Consider the following 24,588-nt stretch of genomic DNA (forward strand, 5'->3'; position numbering starts at 1 on the left):
CCAAAGCAGGGAAAGCTGTTCAAAACCCCAGATTTCATTCTAGGCATGTTACTAAAATCACAGGCTGCTTCCTGCTTTTTAGATAAAAAATACAAATATTTGCAGGGAGACGGGGAAATAAAACTCATTCACTTTACTTGTTTTTTCACCATCTAGGCTTACACTCAGCCACTTTCCACCTCTGAGACAAAATCCTGCATCATGAACAAGCAAATTCAAAGCCTTTCATGTGAAGTTAATTCCATTTGGTCACTCCAATAACACAGAACTACATGAGGAGGTTACAGCTGAGTAGTGCAGTGTGAGACAAACACTCAAAATTCAGCTAAGAAACCACTGAGCCTGTGCCTTGCTGCCACTACTGGTTTTGTTCCACCTCTGCTACCAAAGAACTGGGCACAGCTGTGTGGAAAAACTCTGTGCTGATAGTGGGGCACAGCCTGCTCACCCCCGGCCACTCTTCCACTGGTAAAGCCATGTGCTCTTTGCCACTCTGCTTTCTAACTCAAAACTGCAAAGGAGATACTTCCCAATATGCAGTAAAACAAAGAAAAAGGAATAAAATGTCTTCAAAAGGGCCTAATGGAAATGGACAATACAAGAACTCTCAATACTTTGTTATATTGCAAAATAATATCTTGAAAACAAACAAGACCCATTGCATTGATAATTTTAAAAAGAGTTACAATTCTATATTTAGAAAATAAGTCAGACACTGGATTTCACAACCATATGTGGCAAACATTAAAGGGAAAACTGGGTGGGATTTTCCAGGCAGTATGGGGCCTTTTTTCTTTTTAAGCTCACCCCAAAGCACTGGTGAGGGCAGAGAAGTTTAACACAACTTCCCTCTGCAACTATGGCTAAAGTAAATTTGACTGACAGTAGGCAAAAACTGGCAGTGCTGGAATGATGCTGACAGCACCAGGACTAGCTGGGCAATTCTGAAACAGTCTGCAGTGTTACTGCCCATTTTCGGCTGGTTTGTGAATAAAAAGGAATTTTCAGTCTTATTTTTCCAATGTGATTTATGAGATGAATAGAGAGTAGATGGGAGAGCAAGACTTCCCTTGGAAGTGCATGGGAGGATTTTCAGTCAATAAGCAGTGCACATGAGCCAAAATTTTACTGCCAACAGTAGAAAATCTGTGAGTATATTGTCTACATAAATAAAAATGAATGGCCTGAAAGAGCATTGTTACTGTTTACTTCTAAATGTGTATGCCAAAAATTGCAAAACTGGTCTTGCTCACAGCCCTGAAAATAATTACTTCATTATTAGTTCCTTCTTTTTTGAGAAAATATTATACTTAGTGAAAATTCACAAAACTTAAAGAAGCCAGACAGCACTTTTGCCAAAAGGCACATGGTCAGGTTGGCACTTAGTCTGCCCCAGCCTTTGCACATCCAGAGCAGCACTTCAATATTGATTAATTGTCAGAATGCTCAAATGAGACAAGCAAACAGAAATCTGACAGCCAGATGCTACAAACAGCCCTCTCTTCACACAGATCATGGATTATCCTATCACTGCTTTGCCCCAGTATTTCCAGGCTGAATGGTATAACTTAAGTTGCATGTTTTCAACAAGCATTACAATACACTACATATTTATAGAATTAAGAAAAAAGGTAAATGAATACAGGGTTGGAAGAAGGAGAAGGAGCAGATCATTCTTTTCTAAGATTAAAAAACATTTTGGGATTTTTATTTGTAACCTATGCCATGCAATTCCTTAATTTCATTTTCATCCCAGTGTTTCCCATATACTTTGTCCTTCACAAGATTTTATTTGCCTCAGGGGAAAACCCAGTATTTCTACTGAACAACCATGACTTGGCAGGAGAGAAAAAAGCATATTTAACTAATTGAACCTGAAAGTTGCATTTACAGACTGAAATAGTGAAATGACCCTAAGAGCAAGTATCCTCCTCTTAAAAAAGACCCAAAATCAGCACTGAGGTATTTGGAGCCACAGCTTGTCCTCTGTCTTCCTTTTCATCACCCTGGAGCACATGGCTCCTTAAAAGGATGTCTGTGCAATCCTTCCCTTCTCCAAGACAAAATACAAGAGGGATTGAGACCTCACAGGCCCCAGCACTGCCTCATCCTCAGGCAAAGAATGAGGACGTGCAGAACTCCCCACAATGCTCCCATGGGAAGATTCCTACTAAAAGAGTCAAGAGAATAAATTGGGGAACAGACCAAAACCTGGCACCCTGGGAAAGAGACTGCAAAGGCTTGGACTCAGAAAGGACAAAATAGATGGATTTAGTTCACTTGTTGGCCTTCTCAGCAACACAGCATTCACAGCTCATCAGAAATGGTTCAGCAGTTCTGCTCATCAGTCCCATTCCTACCACCTGGAATGAGGGTGCTGTGGCTCAGCACAGCAATACAATCTGGGCTCACACACTGCTGGGGAAATGGGGAGCAAACCTGCACATGCCAGAACCCCAACAGAGAGTTCACAACTAATACCTTGATATTCTCCTCTAAATCAGCCAGGATAGTTACAGTTCGGAAATGACAGCTGACTGATTTTTAGACTAACTACCCTTCTTCAGCTCTTTCCTAGGCACATTATAAAAGCAAGCATTAGATATCTTGTCTATGTGTGTACAAAGAAAAGCATCTCCCATTTCCCTAAGACATATCAGTACAAGATGTGCCCCAAATGAGTTCCTTCATCACCCTCTGAAGGCACTGGCTTTAAGAGATTACACAGTATGCTCCTACACCTGCATAAACATGGTATTTATCTGGGCACTGGGTTTCATTCCAGAGTATTTTAACTGCCAGCTGTTATTCTGAGAGAGAGATAATGTAAATAATTAACAGGCAGGACATTCTTCCAGCTGCTAATGCTGTAAAATAAATTCTCAGATGTCATCCCAGAATTAGATTTAATACTGATTGAGCACTCAATAATGATGTGTGGCGAAAGACAGACAACTGTAACAGAACAAACAGTGCCAAGGAAGTGCTGATTTTTGTCTGATTGGCTTTCTGCCTCTGCTGATGGCAGTTGATTAAAAAGCATTTTTTGCATACAGACAGCAATTTTCTGCACTTTCTTCCTGCACTTCTCTCACATCTCTGTTGACAGTGATGTGCTTTCATTAGCAAGGGGCATCAGCAGCCAGTGCCACAAGCCAAGTCTCACTGAGGTGAGCTCTGCTGCTCAGGAACAGATGGTTCCCCCTCACAGCACACCAGGGAGGCTGGCTGTTCTACACAAAAATACCTGCCCACACCTGCTGGGCAGGCCAAGGAGACAGTCATCAGGACACTCAGATCCATTCCATGCACTCAGGGCACTTTCATGGGTCTCTACACATTTCAGAGGTGGAATCCACCTGGTTTCAGTTTTTACACTCACTTGTAAGAACAGGTGGACTCTTCCCTGAGGCTTTTCAGCCCCAGGAGCTGCAGGAAAATCCCCTGACACTACTCAGGAATAGAAGTTATTTTAGCCTTTGTGAGAGCCAATCATTCAGTGTAGGCTTCTGATCAGATATTGATACCAGTGATGTTGCTGGTACAGACACAAACTCAGTCATGTCTGGAAAAACAAACCTTCCACAAGTGTTTCCTCAGCCATCAGCCAGGATCTGCATCTCATTATCACTTGCAGCTTGCCCAGGCTCTGGAATTAGTGGATCCAAGTTAATGAGATCAGTTCACAATTAGAACTACATTTCCAAAATGGGAGTTGAACATTAACATGTCTGTAGGGCTTTTCAAGCTGCAGTACCCAGAAGTTGTAGTATAAATGGACTTGAACACATTCCAGTAACTTGTATAATTAACAAAGATACAAAATGCTTTAAAAACTTAAAACTGCAGCCCCACATACTGTCTTCAACTCTGTCAAGTCACCCAAATAATCACATCCATCCTAGTACAGTTATGGACTCCAACTTTAAAAGCATTATACTGATTCTTGTCTGGTGACATGCTGACTTTGTTGAGACCACAACTAGGCTACTGCTACTTGAAACCTTCACCAAAAACTCTCCAAGTTTGTTTTAATATAACTTTTGACACACTGACAAAGCCCAAAATACTCAGTATTCTGTAAGAGCCAAGTGTTATGGATAGATCAGATCTTAAGAGCTGAAGGCATTCAGTACTTGGATGGAATTCCTGGAAAAGCTTCAGGAAGCTTTCATGAACAGTGTTAGATCAGTAGGTATCACAACTTTTCCATTAGACAGTTATTAAGCTGACTTTCCAGTACCTGCAGAAGCTTTCAATGTCTGTAGAATGCTTTTTGTAAATCTGAGCTACCAATTCTGACGATTCCAAGGTTTCTATTTTTCTCCTAGAGGAACAGGTGCACTGTGTTCTGAGTGTCTGTGCCATGGCAGCTAAACCAGCCTGGAGGCTGCCCTGACCTCAGCACTGCAGGGCACTGTATAAATGGTCTGTTCTGGACAAAAGCTTCAAGCTCAGCTAACTCCTCCCTGAACTTCACCTATTAGATGGGAGTCTAATATGCAGTCTGAAACTGTTAGTAGGTATCAATTAAACTCATTTTCTCCTTCAATGACCTCAGCAGTCTGAAACTGTTAGTAGGTATCAATTAAACTCATTTTCTCCAATGACCTCTCAGTCCTAGCCCAAATGAAGTGCAGCCCTAACACCTGAAATATTGTTCTTTTCTTCCAAAGCGCACTTGTATTATACTGCTGCTACTATGGAGCTGCTGAAAATTACAAAATTCATAATTATTCTCCAAACAGAAGCCAGTCAATGGCACTAATCAGAATCCTTCAACATTATTGACAGAAGTATTAAAAAAAAAAATACAGGCAAGAGAAAGAGTTGGTTGGAACACGAGAGACTATGAACTGCAGAGTTTTGTCCAGGCTACAGATTATTCAGCAGTACCTTGCCTTTGTAGGCTTTCTCTATATGACCACATAATGTAAAAAAAACAAAGTCACAAAACCCAAATAAAATAAAACCAAACCAACCCCACATACAGAAAAATCACTGGGGAAAAAGGACCCATATCCATCCCTCAGTGAAAAGTAACAATTACTTACAAACACTGTGAGGAACAAAAATCTCCTTCCAGGAAGCAAACAGCTGTACCTTGAGGCTGGAAGAAGTAGATGATATCTGCACATGGTAAATCTCAGTCCACAGCCATCAGAACATCATCAGTGATTTCAAAGATGTCCTGATTAATCAAACTGCATAATTAGGTGTTTTAAGTGTCCTTACTATATCAAGTGCCTTTACTATGGCTTGTAAAGTGGTTCATTTTAAACTGTGACTGGATAGAGGCTTGACTGTGCTGATAATCCAGCTATGCTTTGGGAATTACTGTGTACCACTTGATTAGATTACGAGATAAAGAGAGAATTAGGAACCACTTGCTGTGGCTTCATCAATGTAGGCTTCTGTCACAGGCTTTGCTGGAACAGACTACACAAATTCTGAAAAGACAGATGATAAAGGCAAGAGTGTTCCCTTGATGTTTAGGTTGATATGTGAACAAGCAAGGCAGAAATTTAAGACAGATTTACTCACTCTTAGAGTAACAAAGAGAAACAAGCTGGCCTAGTGAAAACACAAACAAGCCCCATTTTCAAAACGTTGTCCTGCTTCTGTGAGCCCTGGAATAACCCAAGTAAGCCACATCATCAGGAAACTAGTTTTTTTCTTACTCAAAGTACACAAAACAGGCTGTGTTTGTGTTGGGGTGGGGGTGTGTATAACTTTTACCAGCCACAGCTCTACTGCCATTGCTTAAGGTTACAGCAAAAGCAGCCAGAGGATGTGATCCCATAATTAAGGGACTTGAGCATCTCCCATGGGGAAAGGCTGAGGGAGCTGGAGCTGTTCAGCCTGAAGCAGAGATGACTGAGAAAGGCCCTCATCCCTGTGTGCCAGTGCCTGCAGGGAGCGGTCAGAGCAGGGACCAGGCCCTGCTCCTGGTGCCCAGCAATTGGACAAGACACAACAGGCAGGGACTGATGGCCAGGAATTTCCACCTGCACATGAGCAAACCTTAGTGTGCAGGTGACAGCGCTGGAACAGGCTCCCCAGAGAGGGTCTGGAGCCTTCCCCATTGGCAAGAACCACCTGGATGCAGCTCTGTGCCATGGGTGACCTTGTTTGAGCACAGAGACTGGACCAGACAACCCCCAGTGATCCCTTCCCATCTGGTCCATTGGTGATTGTGGGACCCACTCACCCTATCACCCTGCCAGACACTGCTTTTGCAGTTTTTACAATTAAATAAGCCATAGGTAAATGTCTAGACTAATTCTCTAACCCTACACTCACAATAAAAATCACAACCACTTTGCAAAATTTATAGTGGGAAAATTACATGCATAAATTGTCTTTAAAAAAGACATATTTTTGGTGGCAGGAAGCTAATTTGCTTCACACTACTGCACATTTTTCAGAGGTCTCTGCTGAGTATTTTAGGAGTGATTCAGCAATAATTCCAAAACAATTCTCATAAATTCTTTACCATGTATGGACACAGAAACTTCTCCCCCCTTATTTTGGAGTATGCTCTGCAGCTTAACAGAGAGTGTAAGATTACTGATGAAACTTGAAAAAATGAACAGTGTTCTAGGTTTTAAAATGATTGGTTTTTTCAGTTTGGGTTTGATACTTCACTGTTCAAGAAGAAATATTATTTACTGGTCAAAGAACTGCAAGTCAAGACACCAGGCTCAATTTCCCAGTGGGGTCTGAGACCTGACTTCAAGCACTCATGTACATTTTATGTGCCTTATTTTCTGTTGTATACAAAATACTTCACAGAGATAACACAGTACAGGACAAAACGTACAGCATACATACACAAAAATAAACTTGGTAATAATAAAAACTTCTGAGAAATATTGTGCAGTATTAAGAACTGAATTTCATTTCTATTCTATAAAACATTCATAAATATGTATGAAGTTGTACAGGAAAAGAGAGGAATTGAAAATAAAATGAAAACTCAGGGCACACAGTTTTTAAATAGTCACTGAGAGATGAAGATAGATACAATTTCTTTCCAGAAAAAGTATGAAATGCCTCATTACTAAACTATGAATTAGTTAAATTATCATTTATTTCATATATTGCTGTTGGATAGTTTACTCTAGGATAACATACAAGATTTGCAACCAAACTCTAGTCCTGTTATTTCTATAAGGTATATAAAAATTGGCTACATTAAGTTAGTTCTATGAAAAAGGCATTTTAATAAAGAATCTATTACAGACTTTAAAAAAACCCACAGACTTGTCATTGTCAATGTCAGGAGACTGATTTTTAAAGAATAAGCCATTGGAAATTGTGCTTGGTTTTGTGAAAGGATCCCTCCTGCCTATTCATTACATGGGTGATGGCCTTTTATCTAGAGATGTGTACAGTTTAATACCTTGAGCAACAATTCCATGTGCAACAGATACAGATTTTATGTGGCAGAAACTGATGCACAATGCAAAAGAAGCAAAAAAAACTCCAAACCTATTTCTCTGAGTCAGTGAGCTCCCCAGATCCAGACACAGGCATTAAATTAACAGATGGCCTTAAGGACCTAGGGATCTATAAAAGATATAAACCACAAATACTATTAACTGCTCAGTTTTGGGACTGGGCATTGATTTTTATTGTCAAACTGCATTACTGCTGCAGGCACAAGATTCACTGCTGACTTCTGCTCTGTATTGATTTTGTTGAACAGCAATCAAGAGTTCAGTATTTAATGGGATGTAGCTCAAACTGGAGTTCCCACTTTCTGCAGAGAAGGTTTAATCAATTAAATCTGCCCATTACATATTGTCATTCACTCTGCATAACTGCCTTGCATAAAAACATAAAAGAATGAGGATGTCATTTTGTTATCATTAATACTCCATGAAATTGCCTTTACTCATTAATTTAGTAACATTTATAGATCTTCAGTGTGCAAGGCTTTAGAAGCAGTCAAAGAATTCTGTCAAAGATTTTCTGCATGACTGCTCATCCTTGCCACTTGGAATCATACAACTGCAACAGAAGGCAAATTGAAGTATTGGGCAGAGTAATTCCCTCAAGTTACACAGCACTCTGACAGGCAACTTGACCTTACCACATGAGGTACAATTAAGATTCTTTTGCCATCTAGAATTTAAATGGCTTCTACTGATGACAGTTACAGCATCAAAGATAGTAAATGCTCCCCCCAATACAAATAAAATATACTTTCTCTTTAGCAAACATGATGAAATCACTGAAGCTGAAATATTTCTAACAGTTCTCGGCTTTGCTGCAAATGAACTCTTCAAACTGCAAACAAATGCCCCTGCACATGTAATTACCTGAACAGAAGTTCATTCTGTTTTTACCTTTTCAATCACTTCATGATGATGATTTCTGATAGAGACAATTTGATACTACCATAAGAGTAAAGTAATGAAAACCTGAACCAGTGCTCATATACTTCCTGAATCCACTGCAAAGTGAGATATTAAGTAATTATGTGATGGGTTAGAATTTACAGAGACATTTAAGTAATTAACAATTACAGCTGATAATATGAAACAGCGGGAACCATTCAAATCCATTTGTGTGAAAAGCAAGTCGGAGAATGCTTAAAATATAAACAAGATATTCAATTATTCCTCACAAATAATATGAAGCAAAATATAATAAGTCATGACATACTCATAATGTTAAAAGGAAGGAAAGCAAAGAGACTAATTAAGGCTTGGGGGCAGTAGATGATGGTTACAAGCATGTGAAGTGACAGCATAGTCTGAGAGAATTCATATACATAGCTAAAAATCAGTACTCCAACTGGAAATATCTTGCTTGATATAAAGGGAAAAGGATGAAAACCAGTTAGCTAGACCGGGGTTTTTCACACCTTCCTACTTATTTTAACCTTCCCATTAGACAGGCAACTGTGAACACTTCACAAAAAAGGCTGCTGATGAACAGCTAGTGAACTTTGGGGCTCTCAGATTGGCCAGGCTGAATGTTAACAGACAGATCTGATAGTGAGAGTTCTGATGGTACATTTTTTCAGGGAAGGAAAATGTGAAATGTGACTAAAAACAAAATTGGAACAAATGATCACAAAAAATTCATAAGGAATGAATGGTCTTGTCCTTTGAGTCTGCAACATCTGAGGAATTAGAAATGTGAAGAATAAACAGCAAGGAGCTTTCTGGCAAAACTTAGTTATTATGCTGGAAAAAAGAAGGAAATAAACTGAAGCAGATGTAGCATTTTCTATTTAAAAATTCAAACCTGTTTTCCAGCACTGTTGAAACTGTTTAGCTCTTTCTCTTCTGAGAAGAATGTTACGTAGACTATTTCACAAAGTAGTTTTTGAAATTGTAGGTGGTGATATAAAGCAAAACACAGTGAGCTTCTGAAAAGAAGTGATAATTGGCCACTGTACTGAGGCAAACTCCTACCTAATGCTGTGTGTAAGCTACCAGAACTTACCATCTCCATAAACACAATTTCAAGTTTTAATAAAAAACAACATTCAGTTGTTTTGCTGTCCTGTCAACGGAGCTAATGCAGGAAAACTCTTACCAAGAAGTGATACCTGCAAAGTGCAAAAAAATAGGTTTCTGGGAAACAAAACAAGAGGCTGGGGAGGAAAGTTAAAACAATGATTAGAAGGAAAGGCAAAAAGTACAAAAAGAGCTGTCTGTTGGTTTTTCCACTTTCTCTGAGCTCTGTGCTAACTGACACCAGGGGTGCCAACCATGACATTGAGCATCTACAGGATGAAGCAGAGGATATTTCTGTCCTGTCATTTTACTGATAATTAGAGAAGTGGCACATGGTAACAGCTGAGAGCCCAGGCAGGGGTTACTCATCCCTGTAGCCTTCCTCAGTTTCAGCTGGATGGGAAGCAGGCAAATGGAAACTGGCTGGAGCAGTCCATACCCAGGTAAGCCAAGTGAGTGCAGATCCTTCTGGGTGGGTTCAATCAGCTGATCCTGGGCATTGCCTGAGCTGCTCTAATCAATAAACATGATCCATAGCCCAGGTGTTTGAGCCATTTGACAGTGTTTAGGTGTACTCCAGGGGTTCTCTACACAAGACAGTTTGTTAAAGTGAAGCAGCATTCCAGTGACAACTGCAGGAGGTACAGGAATCAGGGCCTCCTGCCACAAGGGCTCCTTGGAAAACCTAGGAGTAACCACTGTGTGGGTGATTTCAGTTATCAGTCCGTTCAGTGATAAGTAATAACCACCACCTCTTTGCAGCTACACTACTCTGCTTTCTTATTCAAGTCAGGTAACAATGGACAGCTGTAAAACATGGAGAGAAGCTCAACTATGTGAAATATGCACAAGTGTAAATTTAAAGAAAACCTACAAAACAGTATGAGTACCTGCCATACTGCTGTAAGACTTCTGTGCTTAAATATTGCCATGGTAAGTGGTCTGAACACAAAAACTGGCCAAGTGATCAAATTACTCATCAGATTGTATCTTCACACAAAGTGCACACTCCTTCCTCACCACCCTCACTCAAGTGTTTCAAACTGAACTGCTACAAAAATTAAAATAATCATTCTGCTCATACCTCAAGGTCAGCATGGCAACTAACACACTTCATTTATAATGTGGCATTATCTGCTGGAGGCAGACTGACATAATCTGAAGGGGAATGAATTTAAGTTAACATTCTTCTCCATGTTCCTTTGCCACAGACTGAGCTGTCAGTGAAGGAATTCAGAAATTCCTGGGTCTCACTGAAAGGAGCTTTTTCATGTGAGCCATTGAGATCAGGCACCAGAGCTGGTCAGCTGCAGCACTCCAAGGCTCAGCATGAGCCAAGAGGTGTTAAAGGGTGAGAAATATTACCAGTGGGAGCAGATCACACACCACACTAACATTCATTAGAAATGTATTTCAGAAGCCAAACACTCTCAGTTTTCTAACTCCCATCACCCTGGGCTCAATTTTGCTAATGCCTGGTCCTCACCATGTTTAACATTCTAGATCACTGAAACAAATGTAAAACACTCTGTACACCATGGCTCCTATTTTAGAACACTAAAACTAACCTGGGACACATTGTGCCTCAAGCACAAGGAGCCAAGCCATGATTTTAATGGCAAAAACGCCACCATGGGTCCACCAAGTTATCCAGCAGTGTTAAATGCTTGTATTTGTAATGAAGCATGAACACCAAGCTGCTGCATCTCCTTTGTGGCACTAAGCAGCACAAAGGGAATCTAATCCAATGTGCTGAGGTGATGGCCAAAACCAACTTAAAATACCAGGGGAACCCCAAAGCTGCACACAATTGTTCAAACTTCCTAGAGGTTAAATTAAAAGAGGTTAATTAAACAAAAGGGTTTCAGCAGGTGATTAAGTATAGTACATTCACGAAGGGTGGGGAAGAGCTGGACAACAAATACAGTAAGAGGAAAGCAACACTGCCTTTTAAAAGATTTGACTGCTCATACCATCAGTAAAAAGAAGCCATCAAAATTTGGCCACTCTCTCAGACACATTCCACTTCCTTTCATCTTGAGTGAGCTCTCCTCAGGCTCCCATGGAAAAACAGATTTTTATTGGACAGGAATAAAAACAAATAAACTGTGAAGCTAATATAAAATTCAGCTCCTCTTAAAGTCTCAAAATAAGACCTGTTCCCTTCCTCCACCCGCTGAACCTTGCCAGACCAGAGCTAAGCAGTATTGGGTAATACCAAGCTGGAAGAATGAGCCTTTCAGGAGAGAATATCTTTGTTCTTAATTCCCAAAACCATGTTACAAGTTACTTTATCAAAATTAGAGAAAGATAAATTAAAAAAATAAACAGCCATTTTCCTGCAGCCAAATTGGACCACGCTCAAAAGTCAGTCTGGAGACTTCATACCTGTGTCATAAGGAAACTGGGAATTCACTTTATTTTTTATTGCACAATATGGAAATTATCTGTGCTGTACAGGTTAAATTATTCTCTCTTATTTTATACAACCAAGCTTTATAAATCAAAACTTGGGCTCAAAATATACAGGATATGAGTGATTCTATTACCAACATTACTTTATAGTAAAAAAATGAGCTAAACCAGCATCCATACTATCCTTTAAAAAAATTTTAAAAATAAGAGACAATATTATTCAGCATAATTTACTGCATATCACTACCCTCTGCAGAGATTTCTCTGTTCAGTCAGCCATCCACTTTCACAAGAGGACAAGGTTATTCTCTTTTAGTTTCTCCAAATCTATAGCAAATCAGCAACAAATAAAGTCCTGTCCACAGGATTTTGGAGATGCAGCAGTGCAGCCCTGAGGAAAAACCTGTCAGCACCTAAGAATTAGACACTTTGCCTTGGGGATTGGAAAAAAGTGCCAAAGCATCCCTTACAATGAGAAAAAGAGCCCAATTCTCAGATGTAGCTGTGCTTGCATTTGGCAAATGGGCTGTAGGGGAGGGTGCTCCACCACTGATGTTTATTTCTAATTGTGGGAATGAAATGACTGACACTTGGTGGGGAATGAAGCCCAGAATGTCTCACTGCCCACCTGTGCTCATACTGACATCATGCTAAAAATCCTGAAGGACATGACAGCCTTGTCCACATTGCTGTTATAATCCCCAAAATCCTGCAGTCAACAAGGACAACCTTGCTGAGAAATTAATTCAGTCAAGTCCAATGCCTGTCCAAGCATAGATGCTGCCATATGGTTTTCCATGTGATACATCCATAGCTCAGATTTTCACCTGATGTACTTGAAGACACAAAGGAATAAACACAAGCATTTTCTCACTGATGTGCCTGCTGGATTCTGTCATTATTAGTGATATTATTGTCCCCAAGCAACAACTGTTACCTTCTTATATAAACCTTTGCAGATGAATTTCTAAACTAACAGCAAAATGTGCCTCAGAGCTCAGGCTCCCCATGAACCATTTCCTGCAAGGGGCACTCCCAGAAGCATCACTGCCCTGACTGCTCTGGGCAGGGCACAGCAAGATCCTGGACCTGAGCACTCCTTGCTGAGGATCTTTTCCGGCACCTCAGGGCTCTACAGTCTGTGCAGGTCACTGCAATCTTTGTTCAAACCAGAGTCATGTCTCAGACCACATTTACCATGGTTTTATGACTGCTTTGTGTTATTTTTAATATGATGGTAAGACAAAGTAAGCCTTTACACCCATCTAAGTGACACTCAGATGTGTATCTCCTAAAAATCAGATTCTAGAGTGAGTTGTTGAGCCAGAGGAAGGGAAAATACTGGAAACCATTGGGAAGGAATGATGACAGTGGGTTGGCTGTCAGGAAGCAAGGAGGATATTGGGAAAGAATGAAAACAGAAGTTGGATAGAAAAACAATGCTGAGGGCACTCAATGGTGAAGAGGAGGTATTGGATATGCACTGTGCTTTACAGTGAAAGAGTATTTAAAGCTGTTTTCTTTACTCTGTAAAGAACATGAAAACTACCTAAGAGACAGATTCACATCTCATTGAAACAGACATCATTAAGACAGATGCTGAAATAAACTGCAAAATATGTAAAGCTGGTACTAATGTCAAAAAACCCCACATTCCAATAATCACTAAGAGCAGGTGATTTCATGAAGGATGAAGCAGGAGTACTTCATGTTGTCTAATCCCAGCTGCAGCCCTCGAAAATTCTTCTCCTACAGTCGTGGTTTGCTGTGGGAGGATGTGGGGGCTGTAATTGTCCCACTGAGGGTTTCTGATGGATGATTGTACTTCAGATATCTGGACCTGTGATTCTGTAAGCCTCACTTTGACTTATCATTACATTAAAAATAAAACAAAGCACTCAGAACACTCTGGGGAGGAAAAAAGTGAAAATGGCTGGTCCTAAAAAGATGCACTGCAAAAAGAAGAGATAGTTTTATTTTCTTCATGTAATCTTATATAAAATTAAATATACCAAGTAAACACAGTGAATTTTACAAAAGTCCTGGATTCAGGGGCACTTACTACGAAAACTTAGTGGAATAATCAATAGATCCTCTATGATGGGAGGAATCCAGCAAGTTTGTTCCCTACATCATCTTCTTTACATAGATTTTCCTTAAGTGATTGGAAAAGAACTGCCCCAAGACATTCACACCAGCCCTTTGCCAGAGGTAACAATCAAAGCAGCAAACCCAGACCCACACCTGCTGTGCAAAGTCTGGTACACAAACAGAAATGGGTTTGTTTTCACCTAAAGTTTTCAATGGGCTGGTCAGTACATGGTGAGGAGCAAAGCTCAGTTACAGAGGGTTAAACAAATCTATCTACCAGAGCTCTTCTCTCTCAGCCCTTGGTCCATCCTGAGTCCGCAGATAACACGCAGCAGATCCACAATAACCTAATTTTAATCTTGCTGTCCTAATCTTTGCAATCTGTTGTTCTTAAATTGCATTTAACCACCATAAATAAATAAATAAACCTACCCAAATGACAGGACCAGAAACTGGTTTAAACTGTCTTTTTAACTTATGCTTTTAACTCTACAGACATCAATAAAGTTACTCCTCATTTTCAAGTAAAATCAGCCCCAAGCTATTTAAAGTTGACACCATGTGCACAGCTGAGCACTTTGTGAAATAAACAGATCAATAACTGACCTGAAAATGGTATTTAGAGGCAGAATTCTTACTTGCAGAGCTGTGCTATTGTCTCTTCCTTCAGCACCACAGAGCATGCTGACTACTTACTGTTTACACAAAACTTTCTACATTAAATGCTGAACTCTCAAATCCACCTACTTACCATATGCCATTTGTAGTATGCAAATGCCAAGCTGCTTCAGGTGCTGCTGTTTTTTCAGCAAGTGACATTTTCAAGGCATCCCCACAAGAGCACGAAGATCACTTCAGCACAACTTGGGAGTTACCATTTAGCAGATGAGAAAGCAGCAATGGTTTGCACTCAGGGACTGCTCTGAGCTCATCAGGAAAGGGATGTGTGACACAGGAAAATTTGCTGGTTGTAAGAGTATTTAAAATACACACAGCTGTATTTTACGGTTGCAAATGTTGATGTTGTACACTACACAGAACAGTGATAGGAATATTCTTGAAATCTAGGCCTCCACTCTGCTGCCTCTCCTAACAGATGCTATCCTTGCAAAACTGAAGCCAACGAGCTCTGGATACAAATTGATACCAGTCAGTACCTGCTCCATACACACACTGAGTTACTGGCTTGGTTTCTTTTGTTCCAACTGCTTTGATAAGCATCAGGTAACTGTTTGATGATGTTACATATGTCATACATATGTGCTCTAAATTAAATCTGTACAAATAAAAGCCGATTTTTTTTTTTTTTAGATAAAACAGGAAATGAAGTTGCATTCTTGGCCTTCTTCAATATAAGACTTGTCCTTTTTTGAAATATTCATCAAGCAGTCAGCTAGCTCAAGATAATGCCATATGTTCAAAGGGAAAAAGAACTTCTTCCCCAAAGAGCAATGTTAGGACTACTGGGGCTGCAGAAGCAGAAATATTTGACTCCCTGCCAGTCTCTGAGCTCCCAGAACAGAGCTGGTCATGGCTCTGAGAACTGAGCTCCACACCAGAGCAGCTCTGTATTTTTGTTAACTTGTTAACAGCTTCTCGACTTTTCAACTCACACTATTATAAAATTTTAGCTTTCCCATCTTTCTTCGGCTACACCTTTTCCCCCAGCAGAAGTGGCTTATAAATTATATTTATAGTTTTACTGCACACTTGTAACATTCATTTTGTAGCATTAGCTTGAGTATCAGCACCCAGGAGCACATGCATTTAACAAATGAGCCAAGTTTTTATTTATAATTCTTTAAATCTTGAAGACATTTCTGTTTATATTTGCCATGAATTTAGGGATCCCAGACAGAAACCTTTAACCATATCTAATCTTTCAACCCAAGCTTGTCATCCATAAAGCTCCTTTTTAATCCAAAACTTGTATTACCTTCAGCTGATATTCTGACATGTTAGTTCCAGCCACCACAAATACTTGAGGGGATGGAATTGACTGTACAGCTCTAAGTCAGGAAAGTGTGTGACTTATTTTATCCTAAGGATAGAATATAGAATATTACATAGAATATAGAGAGAATATAGATATAGAGATAGAGTATAACTGCTAAGAAAAAGCTCTGATGTTGTAAAAACCTCCCAACCCTGGTGGGCAAAATAATCAAGGCTGATTTCCCTTGTCAACTTGGACTATGGCACCTGAGCTCTTAGTTCATAATCAAAGCCCAGAACACACAAAATTAGCCCCAGGCACACAGGAAGCTGCATTACTCCAAACTTTCTCAGATGGCAAGGTGCCAGTACATGGTGGAGCACTCTCTGTCCAAGGGTTTTCCTGGTGTCACACACACACCCATCAAGCCTGGGATTAACTTTCACCCTGCTCAGGAGCAAAGATATCATCTCTTTTCAGTCTTGACTGGCAGCCTATGTACAGGCCACTGGACTGGGCAGCTCTGGGCTGCATCTGATCCACACAGAAGAAATCTAAATGCTCAGCACAGCTGATTGTATCACACTGCTCTAGAGTTACTCATCCTACCCATAAAGCTTCTGTTTCCAGCTAAAAGCACATTTGTTATTAATTTTTCCAAGAAGACTCCTGGTAGAAAACAACCCTTTCTTTCTGCTTAGATTTTAAAATAAAAAAACATCAAGCGAAAAATCCAAGATAGGAGATATGAATCTGACAGTTTTGAGATATAAGTGAAATTGACACCTTCTAATTGAGGCCAAGGTAGAAAAATCTCCTAAGTCCCATGAAATAGCCTCAGCATTACATACCTTTAAATGTTTTTTGACATCCCTTATTTGATGGCATCCCATAAAACCCATTAAATTACTACATCAGAAATAAAAAGATGGCAAGAACTGTAGATAGGAACCTGTTCCAAGCAAATTCCTTGGTGTTGAGATACTCTTGGCAGTGTCACAAGGATTAAAAACCCTGTTACGTATCCAGAAACCATTACAATCTGTGAAGGTAAGGAAATGATACACAAACCACATCTCTGCTTGCCTGGCCACAAGGCTGCTGCTGCCATCTGGGTTTGACCTGAGGTTTGAGCCATGAAAAATCCCTTCAGCACCTTGCCTGCCTTCCTCAGAACTCTTAAAGCTCTTTGGTATCTGTGAAAATGCATTAAAATCTTCCATTTGCTGTGGCAAGGAGTTCTTGGAGATGCTGAAAGCATCCCTCCCTTTCTCTCCCTCATTACTGCTGATGATCTGTACAGATAAAGCCACGCTGGAGATCTGGCAAAACAACTTCTCTTTAAGGCTGAGCAAGGCCCCTCACCTGCATCACTGCTTTGAGGTGCTGCTTACAGTTCTGCCTCTGCTTCACAGAAAATATTCTTATTTTCCTCCCCTGGGGAGAATGTCAAAGGGCTTTGTGATAAACAAGTGTGGGTGGGAGCCTGAGGCTCTCCTCCTCGCTCCCAAGATCCAGCCCAAACCCATAGCCAGCTCCCAAGCAAAATTAAAAACATATTATTAAAATATTTTTGCAGGCTGCATCTGTTTTCAACACCCACAAAGCTGCTCCTGCCCTGATACTGCTGCCTACTGATGTGTTTCAGCTTTAGATAGAAACCCTTCTAGGGAAGCAGGGCAGCAAGGTTAATGACAGCTTTGATTACTCAGGTTGAGCGTGGATGGAGCGAAGGAACTTTCTGTGTGTGGTGGGGAGGTCTCTGTGTGTGTGTACTTGCACATCCAGCTTTAATCAATAAACAAGCTCAGCCTGTGGTGCAGACATGTTCATTACTGCAAAGAGAACTGTCACAGGAGCTTTGGTGACTCTTACAGGACCTTGCAGCACCTTCAGCAAAAATTATTGGGTCTCTTGTTCTTGCTCATACTGTTTGATATCTTCGGGAGGGCTGGAGGGTTTCTGTCCTAGGGTAACTCTGACATTAAACAGGCCTGGACTTCTAAATCTGTCCATGATCCAACTAAAACTTTGAAATGACAAATTTTGTTTCTGTAGCTCTATTTCTTAGACATGTTCCACTGAGTCTAAACATATCAGTCAATTTTTCCAGTTGCCCAGGCAGTGGTACAATTATTAGAAAGTTAATTTCAGATCACCATGCTAAAATTATTTTAAAGAGTAATTGACCTATGCAAATGTACACTGTCAGCTTGGATTCCTTATGGGTATTGAATATGTAGGATGTATTTTCTAAAGCACATTGACTGAATTTCATAGTCAGCCTGGACCTGGAAAAATGCCAAGAGGTGTTGTTAAAGTTGACAGGACATCAAAGATTTCTATTACTTCTGCTATTTATGTAATTATATGTCAGCCCTTTTGTTTTGGTGCTGCTTCTTTTATTATTTACATAATAATTAAAATTGATGCTTCCTTAAGTGTAGTTTGAGAACAACATAAAAGAAAGTACATACAAGTCCAGTCCAAAAGTCCCTCTCACCCACAGTTCCTATGACTGCTGAAATGAAAAAGTTACAGCAGTCTGGACAGTTGTAATTAAAAATCTTCTTTGATGTTTGTCAAGAAAAGTAACAGAGTTTAAACAGGAGATGAAATGCAGCAGGAGGAAAACAGGATAAAGCTGATGTCATTGTTCTAACAAAACATTCCAGTTTATGTATGCTTCCCACACAAACTCAGGAATGGGAAATGGATTTTCCCCCACATCCTAGATACTTGAGGCTGGCCTTTCTTCAGCTTGGACTTTGGACTGGATCTCCCTATGAAGCTAATTATTCCCATTCCTATTATTAATTATTACTAATTATTCCTATATCCCCCCTCAGTGCACTCCAGAATGGCTGGAAACTGCAGGATAAGAAAGGATTCCCGTGACTAAAGCACCTTTCCCACAGTAAGGAGTCCTTTTGCCCATGGCTCTACAATCCAACTTGGTTTGTTCACACCCAGATTCTGCTGCAGAAATGGGGTGAGAGCAGAAGCCACAGTGGCACATTGTGCCATCCACAGTAATTGTAGCGGGCAATCAACAAGGATCCTGATCCAGGGGTCATAAAATAGGGAATGTCAGCCTACAAAACCAGTCTCAAGCTGGAAGTACCTGTACCATGATTTAAACTGCTGCTTAAACTCCTAGACCAAGTTTCAGAATGAAGCTACACTTGCTGAGAAAACGCCTCCTTGGCTCAGGATCAGGCTGTCAAAGTGGATGCGAGCAAACAGCAGGACTCTGCCACAGGTAATGTGATTAAGTGGATTTATCCATTTTGTTCATTAAGGGTGTTTTACCACAATGTTGAAGAATCTCAGCCATGTCAACCCCCTTTTATAGTCTTTCCTTAAACTCTGAGGTCTTGATATTCAAAAGGAACTCCAACACAAATTCAGAAGGATAGCTACAGATAGAGCAAAGCCAGTAAGTAAGAACAGTTTCACTGTTGCCTAAATTAAAAAATAAATACCTCACAGAAATATATTTCTTGTCTTTTTATCCTCCTCACAGCAAGAGAAGGGACAGTTCGGTTTATTCTCTTACTCTGGATTTGCACAAGGGTAAGAGTTATTCTGGCATGAGCCCAGCATAAGCAAAAGCAAAATTTAGTCCCTTGTTTGTTCTTTGTAAGGCGCCTGACCCTTAGAGGCATCAGCCTGTTTGGAAACAATCCCGTAGCCTTCAAGGGAGGAAGGCAAAAAGATCTGACTTACATAAAAAATATAATTATGCCAAGTAAAGCTGGTATTTCTTTACATTTTACTGACTTTAAAAGATGCTGAAACAAAAGAAAAACCCAAACCTGTAAACGGCCAAGAAAGAAAATACTCTTGGTGGTTGTATTCTACTGCTGAAAATGTTGCTCCATTACTTTGGGGCAAACTGCCTTTTTTTCTTTAAATGGAAACCACAGTTCTTGCCTAACTTCTTCATGAAGGATTAAGAGTTTTGATAGCTATTTTAAATTGCTGGATGTTATGATAGGTAAGAAAACATCTCTCTCTGAAGTTTCTTGCAGCATGGCTGTTGCAAGAATAGCAATGCAGTCATCCTCAGTGTCATGGTAAACTCAGCACAGACTACATTACATATTTTGTAGTCTAAAAGTAGCACAAAGCTTGTTGGTTTTGAAGTAAGAACTCAAAGAGGGAGAGAGGGACAAGTGAACCTCCTTTTGTAAAGATTTCCCACCATGGTGTCAATCATTGCCTCAAATTCCTTTTCCAGCTTACTCTCTTGAGCAGGTTTCTTTCTAAAACAAAGAGGGAGAGACAGCAGTGGCACCAGTGATGGATGAAGCATAAATGATCTTCAAAGCCTTCCTGTTTCTCCCTGGGGATGGAGCTCATTGAACAAGTTTAATTTGCATTTACAAGTCATATTCCACTTGTGGGGCTTGAGAACATCCGAGTCCAGCCACCCCATGTAACACCAGATCTTTTTTTCTTCCTCTTTCCTCTAAGGAAACAGGACTAATTTGGTCACTGTCGTGGTTCTGACTGCAATCACTCATCTAACTGCTTATTTGAGCCTATTGAGTCATTTGGACCCAAACCTCCCAAGTTTGACAGTGTATGTAAGCTGTCTCTGGAATCCAGACAGTGTCTCACACGTGGATCTCCTGTGGGAACTGAAACTGCAGAAATCAGTGACCTCACTTGAAAGAACAGTACCAGTTTCCTTCATCACCTTAACTCCTCTGTGTATTTCTTTGTAGAGACATTTTTTACTGATATTTTTGGCTAAAAAAACTTCCTACCGAAACAGTAGAAACTCACTATTGGCAGAATCTTGTCTTTAAAAAGAATCAAATTTAAAAATTGATCTTTCAAAAAAGTGCAAGAAATACTTTGATTCAGAAAAACAGCACACTTGAACATCTCAGAGACAGGAGAAAACAGACTTTTCTAATTTCATTTAGCTCACCACTGTAAATTCTTCACTCAGACACTGACAAAGCTTTGTAGCTACTGCTGCTCTGTGGTTCAGAGATGCACAGAGCAGGCCTGGTACAGCACAGCATCTGCCACAAAACTGCAACACTGGAAAATGCACCAGCATCAGGGGTTAGACAGCATCAACAAGCTTTCTGCAGAGATTTCCCCACACTGTGACAGTGACATCTCTGTTGTGGACATCAAGGAAAGAAGTCCTTACAGAGCACTACTCAGTGAACACCAAAGTGCAGTTCAGCACTAATGAACTGCTTCTTGTCTCACTAAAGGGTTCTGAGCTACAATCACAAAAAAAAGCCAAGCAAATTTCTTCAAGGGAAGCTTGTTAATGCTGTTACATTCCACTGACAAAAAGTCCCCAGCACTCTGCAGCACTATGGCTTTGCATTACACTGCATCTGCTATAATTTAATCAGAAAATGCACAAGAAACAAGAAGATAATGGTCAATTTTAGTAGCTGCTCAAATGCCTTGACAAACACTGGCATTTTTAACAGGTTCCTCAGCACAGCTCTTGACTGCATTTATTGGGACCTTCTGAGTTTTCATCTGGCAGTGTCTTCTGGCCTTGCAGTCACTCACAAAAAGCTCACACCCTGATAAGGCATTCTTCCCTTATCCCATATCATCAATACCATTCAAGCCCCAGAAGCTGCCATGTATTAGTGATTTAGCATATGCTGATAAATTGAAGGCACAAAACCAACAAGCCATTGTGTTTCTTCCTTCACAGTTATTTATGTGAAGTACTCGCAGACCCTTACAACAGTAAGCTCTATACAAAATGCTTTTTAATTATTGGAATTGAAGTGGTTTTGAGACAGAAGTCTTAATTGCTTTCTTTGTTACACTTTTCAAAACCTGAGCATTTCACAAGATAATCTCCCTCAAGGAGGCAAAGGTGGAAGTGAGCAGATGAAACAACTGATCTAAGATCATAACTGTGCTAGAAGAGGACGAGATACTTTATGACATCAGCTGTTTCCTTCAGATTTTCACCTCTCCATGGTGCAGCTAAGGTCAGACTAGATCACTTTTCAGTCCTGAGAAGTCATATGTGCACACATGCTATTATGAAGGCACAGACAGGCAACAGAAACATAGCTATATTAAAATATTAAATAGCTATAAACATCCAAAGAAACTGTAAATAAGTGATCAAACACAGGATATGTGCGGAGGCCACACCTCACTCAGACTGGACTGGGCCACCCAGTGCTCTCACAACAGTCAAAAAGGTTATTTTAAGGAAGCATGCACACTTGCTTCTAAAAAAACTGGTCTTGCCACAAATCTTTAGCCATGAATAAACAAAGAAGTTACTGAGAGTTTTAACCAGCATTTGTACAGCCCCACAAGGACTGCTCCAAAACCATTATCTGAGAATAGTAGCAACATGTAAAGCCTGTATGTAAAGGAAGGACGATTGTCCTCAGAAATAACTTAGCTAGGGGCTAAACCAGATTATTTTCTGTGGTAGCAATTGGTGAGATCTCTAAAATGTTCCAGTGTTCCAAAGTACAGCTGGAATAGACTAAGAACTTTTGACAATACATCTAAGACTTGATGATGTCACAGCCAAGCCACTGCTCCTCACAGCATCAAAGATCACGTCTCACACAGCTTTGCTCTAATAAGGCTGTAAATCATTTCACCTCTCAACCTTCTCTCTGCTTGGCTACATTTCTGTAGCGATTTTTTTGTTCCCTGTCCTCCCCCCACTACCCAACAACCAAATGAAAGATTTACTGTTGGAGGCATCAGAATCATGAATTAATATATTTGTGTAATTTCCAGAAACTGGAAGACTCACACAGTGCTGCAGTAGAATCCATGTCAGAATTAAGTGTGACTGTAACCAAGTTCAAAGCAGGTTGCAGATCCCCTCACAAGTATCCCCAGGCTGATGCTGTCTCTGTAAAAAAAGGACCATTAAAATGAGGTTTTTACAAAGTTGATACATAAGCAAGCCAGAAAGAATGGCATAGAGCAGAATTAAATGTGCTTCTAAACAACACCAGCAGCTTTCTCCACATAATCCCCACACCCCCTGCCAGAAGGAGAGAGAGACAAAAGACAACAAAAGCTTCAGGAAAGATTCTGATCTAAATTATTCCTGTATGCATAGCTTATAAGTTAATAGATCTATTTTTATACCTTTGAAAAGAGAAAAAAACAGATGGAAGACTTAAACATTTTTACAAAATGCTAGCAGTAACTGGCTTCATTTTTCTTAATTGTGTTTACATTATCTATAATTTTTTATCTCTCTCCAATTCTAAGAGATTTTAAATATAGGGTTGAGTTATAGCTTCTAATTACAGTTGTTTTGGATAATGTTTCACACACTGATACTTCACAGCATAAGAGTTGTGCTTTCTGACTTCTAAGGCTTTACATGAGAAATGAGCAAAATGCCATTGTTTTGTGTGCTCAAATCCATTATAGTGCAGGAAGATTAGAGTATGCAACTGAAAAGACAACGTGCATCTCTAATACACAGCTAAATAGAACTAGAGGTAACCCCACACTCAATGCCCACTTTCCAAATATTGCTGTTTGCTCATCTGTTTTTGGAATTCAAGTCTTATTCACCAACTGGAGGAGAGATTTTGTTTTTCTCAACAGAACATAAGCCCGTGTAAGAAAGTTTTAATGCTTTAAACTTTTGTGCTGTTGTAATCCTAAAAATAAATAGTACATTTTGTAACAGCTTGTAGTCTTATGACAGAAGATGGAACTCACCAGGAGATTCAAAGCAGAGTCATTTGAAATACTTTTCTCTTGTTCCAAACCAACACTTTTTCTTTTAAAGCAATTCTTTGGACTGTGATGCTGAGTGTCATCCCTGCCAGCACCTTGGGTTGGAATCTTCCAACATTTATAGGGAATCAAGCTGGTGCTGCTGACTTTACCTCACCTTCACACACACTCATTTTCACAAGGCCTTGAATTAAAGTTCTAGCCTTCTCTTTTCCCCTTGGGTGACAGGGAAAACATCTCCTCATTGCAAGTAACCTGAGGGCAAGAGAATAAAATTTATCCTTCCTACACAATGTGTGCTGTTAATGATTATCTAGAGATGTACAATTGTCATTACACCATAGATTGAAAGACCATGACAACTAATAGCACCTGAGAAAGCAATTTCCTTTAAGGTTGGTATTGTATTATAGTTCTTCAAGTCAGACTTGCTTTTTTTAATGTTTTACCATTACAAACAGACCTCAGTGCTTTCCCCCATGGAGTTGATTCCCATCTAAGCAGTAACTACTAACAGACCCTAACTTAAGTGATGCTCTGGCATCTGCACTGGATCAGAAAGCAGAGATACAGATTTTCTGGCATTTTCTGGACATGGATGACTCCTCTGATTCAATTTCACTTCCATTAATTACTGCCTACTTCCCCATACTCATCTGTAGCTGAAATTGGAGAAGGAGGTTTCTACAATCTTTGAACAACTGCATAACAACGCATTACTAATGCTTTATTCTCAGGCAGTTTATTTAACCAGTAACTTCACCAATAGCTACTAAATGCACCTTACACCTACACTGAACTTCTTTGGGCCTTGGACATTCCCTTTGTGTCCATCTGCCTTTTGAGAAACAATGAGCAGAGAGTGAAGCTGACACAAACAGCCAATTGCCTCAAGACAAGGCAGCAGCCTGGGCTGGCCTGTAATTTGTATTCTTG

The 24,588-nt window shown here is 40.0% G+C and overlaps 1 long non-coding RNA gene across 1 annotated transcript in view; it reads right to left on the bottom strand.

The window, feature by feature from the left end:
* LOC141730652 (uncharacterized) overlaps positions 1-24,588 on the bottom strand; it is a 55,855-nt gene that overhangs the window by 3,398 nt on the left and 27,869 nt on the right. The window contains exons 3-4 of the long non-coding RNA XR_012582252.1: positions 23,635-23,907; positions 22,703-22,804 (exon numbers count right to left, since the gene is read on the bottom strand). This is a non-coding gene — a long non-coding RNA (uncharacterized LOC141730652). The remainder of the gene's footprint in view (positions 1-22,702; positions 22,805-23,634; positions 23,908-24,588) is intronic.

This window comes from Zonotrichia albicollis, chromosome 12 (assembly GCF_047830755.1).
Source record: "Zonotrichia albicollis isolate bZonAlb1 chromosome 12, bZonAlb1.hap1, whole genome shotgun sequence".
Classification (NCBI taxonomy): Eukaryota; Metazoa; Chordata; class Aves; order Passeriformes; family Passerellidae; genus Zonotrichia; species Zonotrichia albicollis.